This window comes from Felis catus, chromosome A3 (assembly GCF_018350175.1).
Source record: "Felis catus isolate Fca126 chromosome A3, F.catus_Fca126_mat1.0, whole genome shotgun sequence".
In the NCBI taxonomy this organism is placed as follows: Eukaryota; Metazoa; Chordata; class Mammalia; order Carnivora; family Felidae; genus Felis; species Felis catus.
The window spans coordinates 111,094,014-111,104,753 of record NC_058370.1 but is presented as its reverse complement, the minus strand read 5'-3'; the positions used below and the strand labels follow the sequence as shown (position 1 = coordinate 111,104,753).

The window sequence follows — 10,740 nt, the reverse complement described above, 5'->3', positions numbered from 1 at the left end:
GCATTTCCTGAGGGACTCCTGGGTGGCTCAGTCAGTCCAACAGCTTCAGCTCAGGTCGTGCCCTCAGGGCTTGTGAGTTCTAACCCCACGTTCCTTCAGGCTCCGTGCTGACAACTAGAGCCTAGAGCCTGCTTTGGATTCTTTGTCTCCCTCTCTGCCCCGCCCCCGCTCACACACTCTGGGTGTGTGTGTGTGTGTGTGTGTGTGTGTGTGTGTGTGTGTGTGTCTCAAATAAATCTTAAAATCTTTAGTAAATAAACATTAAAAAAATTTAAAGGCATTTTTTGAAATATTAAACATGCTGAAATTTGCTATATTTGCTAAATGTATATTTTAACCCAGTCTCACTTGGATAATGCAAATTTAAAAGTTCATTTTTTTAATTTTGCCTTTTTATGGAAAAAATATTGCACTACAGAAGCAGAGAGTTCAGAAGTCTCAGAAGTTAGTGAGAGACGTAGGGAGCTGGTAAGAATAGTAGCAGCTCAGAATAGTTCCAGCCATGGCCATACTGAGGGCACATTCATTTAGAGGCAATTATGTTTCCTCTCATTTTGTTGTACTTTTTCACGCTGCCATCCCCGGAAGTGTAAAGAGCTAATAAGGTTTTTTAAATGGCTGGTGCTGGTACGTCGTCAAATATTTAGGGGCCAAGGGTCTTTAATCACCTAAGTGCTTTTCAATGAATACCGATGTGACAAAGGTTCATATTTAATTGATTCCAAAGTGACTTTATGCTAAGTAATGGTTTGCTAAAGAATTTGAAAGTGTAGCTACTCCCAATTAAAAAGTATCCATCTTCTTCTGTGTCAGAGTTGTTACCAGACATGTCACCAGGTCACGGAGACTCTGCGGACACACGTAGTAAATATAAGCATGTCTGTGTGCACTTGTGCAGCCGTGGAAGGAAATTATTTCAAATTTGTCTTATAAATAGAAGTGAATTTCCCTTGAAGGTCTCTTAAGACACAGCTCGTGGAACTGATCAAAATACAACATTTTGAGAACTGAATACACATACAGCGGAGTAATCTCAGTTAGCCAATTACCAGTGCTGGAAATAGGTGTTTTGTTGCAGCAAAACGAATCCCAACAAGGCTTGTGTAGATCTCTAATTTTGCTAGAGGGCACATCTATATTTCAGATATTCATAAGTATTTCTTCTACCATTAGAACTTCTTTATTATTGCAAAAGCTAATGTAAACCTAAGAAGCTCAGTGAGCATTAATGTATAAAATTACCATCCTCTCACATGGACTTATCACTGCCATCATTATTCTAACTAGAAGCATGCTAGAACAGTTTGAAAGCCGAAAGAGAATAATCAGTGATTTAAATCACCGGTCTTATTACCTATTAACAGAAACCACCAACAGAAGTTGATTTTTAGGAGAATCAGAACAGCTGGAAAGAAAGATAAGGGGGAAGAAACTTGTGTTGAAATCCTATTTTCACTGAGCCCTTCTGTGAAGTTTAATGAGAAGGATGCTGTACCCTGTAAAGGCATTTTAATTTCACTTTCATAAGGGTGGAAGAAAGCATTTATGATGCCATTTCTTTAACAAACACTGTATTTATGATAAATATTAAATTCAGCCAGTGTTGCCAAGAAATCATTCACACAGGTGATGCATTACTGTTGTGTTAATCAAAGTTAAGACATTTCAATTGTCTTGGCTAATAATGAATTTGAATTATCTTGAATCACATACCTGTTGCATATTTCCCAGCTAATTATTGCTTTGATAATTACAGTATAGAAAGTTTCTCCCCTCATATCCCCACACACATGTAAACAAAACACAGGCGTAAGAATATAAACATACACACCAAAGCACACTATAGCTAAAAAGTTTGGTTTTGCTGTTTACAGAGGAATCCGGTAGCTTTTGAAATGAATTCTCGTTAAGAAGGCACGTATTTAAACTACCCAACTGGCAATCCTATTGTGAGCACTGACTATCAAGAAAGTGGTCACCTTGTTTAGTCTGCTTAAAATTTCTAACTATTAAGGGAAAAAGCTAGTTAAGTGAGGTTTGGCTAGTTGACACTGATAAAATCTGTATCTTTGTTGTTGCTTTCTAAAGTTCATTTACTTATTTTGAGAGCGAGCACAAGCTGGGGAGGGGCAGAGAACAGGGAGAGAGAATCCTAAGCAGGCTCCGCACTGCCAGTGTAGAGCCCAATGTGGGTCTGGATCCCAGGAAGTGTGAGATCATGACCTGAGCTGAAATCAAGAGTCAGACACTTAACCAACTGAACCACCCAGGTGCCCCAAGAAAAATGTTTTTATTTATTCGATGTAATATATGAATTTCATAGACTTAAAACATACTTGACAATATTTTTAGCACTGCAGAAGGTACTAAAGTTCCCAGCCCTTAACAGCCTCGTACCTGTTAAGGGAGGGAAAAAACAAAAATTAATGCAATATTTGAAGCACAATAAAAACTGTAATATTCAGGTACCAAAATGATTGCAAATGTCTCACAACTGGAAACAAGAAAGGTCACCATCGGGTAAAATTGAGTATTTAAAAGTCTGTAAGAAGAAAGCTGTGTTCAAACAGTTCCTTGACTATTCAGGATTAGAAAGTCATAAAGGATGACCTACTTCCTTCCCTCAAAAATTTTAGAATATCTTTCATTTTCCCATAAATGGATATTCACAATATTAACATAAACCTGAATCGATATACCCTTGACATTTGAAAAAGATATACTAGAGGACTTTCAATCCTTGATTCACAAATGCTGCACTATCCTAAGAATTTCCCCATAAAATAAAGTAAAATTGATTACTTCAAGTTGCCCTTTCTGACTCTTAATGAGATTTACTATATAGAGAAGAAAACTCTGGGAGATACTGCTGGGTGTAGAAGAGGGACTAGATCCTTAGCTCAAAGAGAATGAGACCATTCACACAGTGACCTCAGTGACATCTCAACTGACCTTTGGGAGTGCTTGAGAATTCAGGAAATCTCTAAGTCCTCAGAGTTTACTGAATAACCCCAAGTGAGGAGACTTCTGGGCACACTTGAATCATCTTTAGAACTTTTTAAAAATGCAGGGGCACCTGGGGGGCTTAGTGGGTTAAGCATCTGCCTTCAGCTCAGGTCATGATCTCATGGTTCTTGAGTTTGACCCCCACATCGGGCTCTATGCTGACAACTCCAAGCCTGAAGCCTGCTTTGAATTCTGTCTCTCCCTCTCTCTCTCTGCCCCTCCCCTCGCTTCTCTCTCTCAAGAAATTAAGACACCTATGATAAATAAATAATAAATAAATAAAATGACAAATGCTTTTACTCCCTTCTGGACATTTAGGGGAAGACCAAGGCATCTGCATTTTTTTTTTAATTTCTTATAGGATTCTGATGTTCACCTACTGGAACCACCTACTATAAAAAGTTACCTGAGCAAAATGTTTCAGTAAGTCATATTAAAAACATGTGAGTAATTAAATCCACTCTGACATATCAGAATTTCCTCCCATAAATATTTCTGAAATATGAAAAACTTTTTAACATAATAGTTACTTGGTTATCAAAATAACGACAGTAAAATATCAAATGCTTATCAAAGAAAATGCCTGTGAATAAAATTCCAGAAACTTCAGAATTATGAAGTCTTTTGTGAAGAACATGATTTCAGTCTTTAAGAACTATTTAGGGTATACTCTAATGCAGTGTTGTAGAAATTGTACTTTAGAGAGATAATGCAGCTTTATATTTCCATTTATTCATCATCTGTAATCATATAATGAACAAAATTTGCTCACAGAAGAGACTTTCAAAAGAATAAAATAACTTGGGGGAAATTGTAAGTTTATCCCTTTATGCTAACCTCTTTTAAAGAACCAAATTGTTTCTCCTTATATAATATTATTGAAGTTGACCTGTTATGCCCAACTCCTGCCAATCTTCATGACACTCCTATTCCCTCTGTGCTTATGTTTACAGAGGAATGCTCTGTACAGTCGCTTTATAAAAACCATGCTCCTGATTCTCTGAAAAATGAAAAATCTTTCACTGGAAAATACTAGTGCAAGAAATTTCTCAAAAAGCTACACAATTTTAATCAAAAGTAAAATAGACACTTTCTTGGAAGGAAACATTGAATATTTAAATATGTCAATTCTTCACATATTAATGAATGGCATTAATAAAATTCAAAAATATCTCATGAACTTGTTTTATTAAATTGGTATATTAGTTTCCTATGGCTGCTGTAATTAATTACCACAAACTTGTTGGTTTAAAAGAACATATATTGATTCTTACACAGTTGGAGAGGTAGAAGTCCAAAATCCATTTCACTGGGCTGAACTCAAGGTGTTGGCAAGACCTTGTCCCTTGAGAGGATCTAGGGAAGAGTTGCTGTTTCCAGCTTCCAGAGCCATGTTCCTTGTGTTCCATGGCTCATGGTCCCTTGCTTTATCTTCAAAGCCAGGAGCAGAAATCTTCAAATTTTTCTCTGCTCCAGCATCACATGGCTTTCTTCTCTATAGTCAAATATCCCTCTGCCTCCCAGTTAAGCTCTTGCGACGACCTCCAGAGCTTGCCTAGATAATCCAGAAGGACCCTTCTCCAGGCCCTTGATTTAATTATATCTGCAAAGACCCTTTTTCTGTATAAGGTAGCATTCACTGATTACAAGGATTAGGGCCTGGATATCTTTGAGGGACGTTGTCCAGCTAACCAGAGTGGACAAGATGGCTCTTTATCTGCAAGTATGAACAAGTAATAACAGGTGAAAATTTTTTGAGAAAGGAAAGTTGAGAGGGGAAAATCGTCCTACTAGATATTTAAGAATGATTGAAACCTAAAGTAGTTATAGAAAAAAAGGCACCAGTGTTAAGTTTCCACCTGGCCATCCTGTATACATGATGAGAACAGGATGTGTGGTAAAACATCATAAACCAATGAGGAGGAAATAGATTTTTTTGGAAAATACAGAGTTATTTTCTATTTTTAAAAAAAGACAAATTAGAATATATCCTATGATACCATACCTCAGGATATATTTTAGAAGACCTAAAGAGTTTAATCACAAGTGGCAAAAAAGTAAACCATGTCCAAGAAAAATGATATTTAACTGATTCAGTCATTTGTAAGGACCTTCTAAATACATAGGAAGTGAAAAGACCATAAAAAGTCCAGTCAGTTTGACTGTACAGAAATTCCAAAGGCCTATCCACCAAAAATATAAACAAATTTAGGGATGCCTTGGTGGTTTAGTAGGTTAAGCATCTGACTCTTGATTTGGGCTCAGGTCATGATCTCAGTTTGTGAGTTCAAACTCCACATCAGGGTCTGCACTGACAGTTCAGAGACTTCTTGGGATTCTCTCTCTCTCTCTCTCTCTCTCTCTCTCTCTCTCTCTCTCTCTGCCCCTCCCTCACTAATTCTGTGTCTCTGTCTCGCTCTCCGCTCTCGCTCTCCCTCTTCTCTCTCGCTGTCGCTCTTCTCTCTCGCTGACTCTCTTCTGTCTCTCTTTCTCTCTCTGTCTCTCAAAAAACAAACTTAAAAAAAGTTAAAATATAGACAAACGTAAAAATCAAGCAATTGGAAAAATATCTGCAATAATGTTGTGGACAACTGGCTGATATTAATATAAATTGACTTTATAAACATAAAACCAAAATAAGAAAGTGAGCAAAAGCCCACTGATAGAAGAAATACAAATATCTAATAAACATACAAATATGATTACTTCTGATTAAGCAAGTTAATGCAAGTTAAATAAGAAATGTTATTTGTTGCAGGGGTGCCTGGGTAGTTCAGTTGGTTAAGTGTCTGACATCGGCTCAGGTCATGATCTCACAGTTTGTGAGTTCGAGCCCTGTGTAGGGCTCTGTGCTCACAGCTTAGAGCCTGGAGCCTGCTTCAGATTCTGTATCTCTCTCTGCCCCTCCCTGGCTCACACTCTGTGTGTGTCTCTCTCTCTCTCTCTCTCTCTCAAAAATAAACATTAAAAAAATTTTTAAGAAATGTTATTTGTTGCCTATTAAATGGCATTGATGAAGAATAAAGTTCGTTGTTCTTCACTGTATGTAAGAGGTATTTTCAAACACTGTCACAAGAATATAAGTTATTATAATTTCTCCAGAAAGAAATTTGGCAATAGGTAGCCAGTCTTTAATCCTGTAAATCCACCTTCCCATAGTGCATCCTAAAAAAATAATCAAAGATGTAAATGGAGACATCTGTACAAACATATTCATAGCAATGCTTCTTAAAATAGGTTTTAAAACATGAAGACACATAGTAAGAGTTAAATAAGTAGTTAAATAAATGATCCATGTGACCAAATAATATACAAACATTAAAAGCTAGGTTATAACCACATTTTTAATGACCTGAAAAATGTCCACAGTAAAATGGTAGCTTATTAAAGCAAAATTCTAAATGGATACATATATTCAAACACAGATGCATACTACATACAGTTCTCAGAATATTTCTGGGCAAATCTTATGTGGACAAGCGAGTGGCATTCAATAAATAATAAAATTTAATGACAAAGTGCAAGATTAGCTGTGAAGGAGCAGAGAGACCAGCAATAGGAGATAGCTGGGGATGAAGGTAGTCTCCTTAGATAGGGCAGTCGTGAAAGGACTCTGTGAGGTGGTGACTTTGAACCTGAGACAGGAAGGAAGGAAGGAAAGAAGGAAGGAAGGAAGGAAGGAAGGAAGGAAGGAAGGAAGGAAGGACGGACCCAGAAAGGAGCCTATTCAACAATATCCTGGGCAGAAGGACCAGTGTCTGGAAAGGCTCTGTGGAGGGGAAAACGCTTAGTAGGTTCAAAGCTTTGAAAAGAGACTAATGGGGTCGGGAGGTAGGGGGTAAGTGGCCCAGTGGCTTGGGATGTGGTTGATAGAAGTGTTCAGGTGGCATAGCCATTGAGGTCACTGTGGTATTTTACCTAATATTAATATCTCCACGTTATTTATGTAATAAGCCATTGTAAAGATTCATATTCTTCACCTAAAATCAAGATTGGGCAATACTCTCAATGTTAAACAAAAATCTCATTTAATTTTTACTATTTCCCCTTTCATGAGTGAAGAAACCAGGGCTCTGGCAGTAGGCAGTAGGTAGTAGTGTGTGGCAGAGTGGGATCTGAACAGGGGCCATGACAACTCCAAGCCTGTGTGTTAGCCATTCTTTTATACTGCTTTTCTGGAACGTTACTCATTAACACATAACTTAGATATTGCGAATTTGTGGAAAAAAGGATAAATACTAAACTTGAGTTGTAAGATGACTGAGTACTAGGGATGTGATGTACAACATGATGACTACAGTTAGCTCTGCCATGTGATAGGACAGTTGTTAAGAGATTGACTCCTGAGTCTCCATCCCAAGGAGATATTTTTTTCTTTTTTCTTTCCTTCTTGTTGTATCTGTATGAGAAGGTGAATGCTGGTTGAACCTATCATGGTGATTATTTCAGAATAGATGTAAATTGAACCGTGCTACAGGCCTTCAACTTACATAGTGATGTATGTTGGTATTCCTCCATAAAAATGGAAAACAATAAAACAAAAACCCTGAAAAAGGTGAGGGTAGGGATGAGTACTGGTCTTCACACAGCCATTTACTAATTATGTAATCTTAAACTACGTATCTCTGCACCTCACTTTTCTTGTCTCTAAAATAGGACTGATCACACAGTCCTTTCTACTGTACAAACTACTATCAGACAATATATGCAGTTCTTTGCAAATCGTGTGTGTAGGACACCATGATATACCTCTGAAAGCAACTAAATCTACTCAGCATCTGGTCACTATGCAAGAAAGCTCATAGACGAAACAGCAGGCATGAAATAATATAAAAACTCAAGAAGTAAGTTTACAATAATAATTCTAAAGATGTGCTTCAAAGTACAGAGCGCCATTAAATCAATTGTAACATTTCTGTTATTACCACATTATATGACCATAATGAACATAATAAATACCTGGCATTTACAGAGTTTCTTTCATCTAAATATTCCCATAGAGCTCAATCAACTTTATGTGCAAATTGATTATGAGCTATATACAGGTGATACAGAGCAGGCAGCATAAATCACACTAACAACAACGCAGATCTCTCTCCTTTACACCAATTCCTTTTATCCAAGCTTACTAATTGGTGCAAGAACAAGAGCCAAATATTTTTTCAAGGAAGGAAAATGGAAGGTAATTCTAAGAAGCCTCTCATCAATGGCCTGGTCTAGCAAAAGGACTTGGAAAATAGAGTGAACCATTTGATAATACAATTATCCTCATTTGCATTTTATGCTTAAGGCAGGGATATACTTTTAGAAGAGAGGTGAGCTTTATAAATCCTCTGTATGTGAGAGAAAACATGGTAACTCTCTTCATGGCTGGTTATGACAATGCCGGTCTGTGTCTCCTGGCACTTTCCCAGACTAGGAGAATCAGATGCCCATATTCTCATGCCTTCGTGGTTTTATCTTCCAAAGGGCAGTGTCCAGTTCTCACCTCTTAATCTCCATAAAACAGTACATAAACCCCAGGAGCGATCAATAGCTGCTTAATGATATTAGCAGTTGGCAAATATGCAGGCACTGTCCAATACCACAGCCACTGGCCACATGTGGCTGCTGAGCACTTGAATATGGCTTTGTGATTCAGAGCCTGAATTGTTTATTGCATTTTAGTTAACATAAATTTAAACTTTAAAACTCTCCAAAATGTAATTGGGTTTGAAACAACCTGGGTACGTGAATCTACTTTCTCAGCAGTGAATTAAATGAAATCTCCGTAGAGGTCAAATATTTCTGGTAAAAATTTAGCATCCAAGTTGAGATGTGATGACAGCGATTGATACACACAAGATCCGAAAGACTTTGTAGGAAAAATAATGTGAATTATCTCATTCATAACTTTTATACTGGTTAAGAGCTGAATTGATAATGTTTTAGATACCTTGGGCTAAATAAAACCTATTAAGTCTTCTTTCTTTTTTATTATGGATATTAAAAAAATTTTAAGTACTTACAAGATAGATCCACCTAATATTTCTATTGGACAACTGTTTCAACATTTGAATTTCTGCTTCCACCTTTTTTGCACTTCCTCTTGATGGCAGCAGTCACTGAGATAACTCAAGGAGCTCTTGACCCAGCTGAAGAAGTACAACATAGATTTCTAATGTTGATTTGAATTGTGGAATGCAGTCCTTCCATCTTTTCCTTGCTGTCCCATTCTGACTGTAACTGAGCCCATCCTTCAGACATCCAGCCCTTTACCTTCTCCCATTTTTTGGCCCTTCCTGGCCACCATCCATTCCTTCAGCTCTCCTGACTAGCATTTTCCACCCCTAAATTCTTGCTCATGAGTCCCAGTAACCCACCCAGTAATCCACCCACTTAATTGGATGCCCCACAGGAACAGTTGAAACCTTTTTAGTTCTTTCCAGCTTCTTAAACTTTTACCCACATCAACAGTTTTAGAGAAATTTAAGGTCAATGGATCTCTCAGCTCCCTTTCAGCCTCAAAGATTTTCTGAGTCATCCCTTTCTGCCTCTTCTCCCTGTTTGTTCTGCCTCATTCCAATCCAGTGACTCTCTTTACTCATATTTGGGACTGAATCTCTTTCCCCAACCTACGTCACCTCAGCCTCTCATACCTTCCTCTCTGCCCATCTGCTGATTACCTTTCCCCACCTCTTCAGATAGAGAAGTTTTAGTAACTCCTGGACTCTGAGTTAGAGCGGGGAGAGTTAAGCAGTAGGCTCTTCTGGCTTCTGTGAGGCAAATCCCCTCTCCAGGCTTCCAGGAGAGTCACATATCCCCATTCTCTCATTCAAGGCTGACTCCGTTCAGTCACGTTGACTAGTAAATTAGTGAGCCACCTGGTTTCACAATGACATGATTTCTAATTTAGTATGGATTTTGACCAAAATCAGAATGAGGTGACAAGACTGTAATACCTGGATAATGTCAGAACACCAGCTTGGAGTCATGTGCTTTTGCTGAACTCCAAACATCTCCCTCCTTTGTTCTCTTTCTTTACTCTCTCCAGGCTCCTGCTGGAACTATATCAGGCCACACTTCCTGTCATTATCATGTCATCATAGTATGGGGAGTGGCTAGTGCCCAGGCTCACTTGTTGAGCCCCTCCTTGGTCTTGCCTTGAAGATAACCCTGTTGCTAGTTGGTTTCCCTCCAAGTGTGTGCACACCATATGTGACCCAAACTGCTGTGATCAAAACTACTTAAGGAGCCTAATATCCTTTTCCGGCAGAGCTGTCTGATGCCGGTTGATGTTAAATCAGCCTATCTGTTTTCCGCCATTCTTATCCTTTGGGTCTGTTTTTTGCCAGAGGTCTAGTTTCATTGGCTTATATTGGCTTCTTTCTACAGCATGATTATTATTAATTTAATGTGTAGTTCATTCTCTGTGATGATTCTTTCATTCCTTCTCCTTCACCTACAAGTGAGTCTGCAGTTGTTTTCTTTCATCAAAATGTTGAGCAAAGTGCTAAGCTCCTATTGTGCCCTTGGTAGATATGTGTGGGCTGAATGAGTAAAATGACAAAACAGAAAAGAAAAATACAGACAAAATGTATTCCAAGAATCGGCCCCTTCCTTCTTCCTCCTCAAGCTCCTGTCCCATTTTCTCCCTTTCGTTAACTCCTTGGCCTCATGCAATCTGAGTTCCACCCTCTATGTCCTCTAGGGAAATTATTTTTCTAGATCATTCGTATCTGCCTGATTTGCAAT

At 38.2% G+C, this 10,740-nt stretch overlaps 1 long non-coding RNA gene across 1 annotated transcript; it reads right to left on the bottom strand.

Annotated features, from left to right (window-relative positions):
- Nucleotides 1-2,324: 2,324 nt before the first annotated feature.
- LOC111559718 lies at nucleotides 2,325-10,074 on the bottom strand. The gene is made up of 4 exons (XR_002740844.2): nucleotides 9,948-10,074; nucleotides 9,015-9,140; nucleotides 4,281-4,723; nucleotides 2,325-2,397 (listed from the first exon to the last, which is right to left on the bottom strand). It is a non-coding gene; the product is annotated as an uncharacterized LOC111559718 (long non-coding RNA).
- Nucleotides 10,075-10,740: the final 666 nt, after the last annotated feature.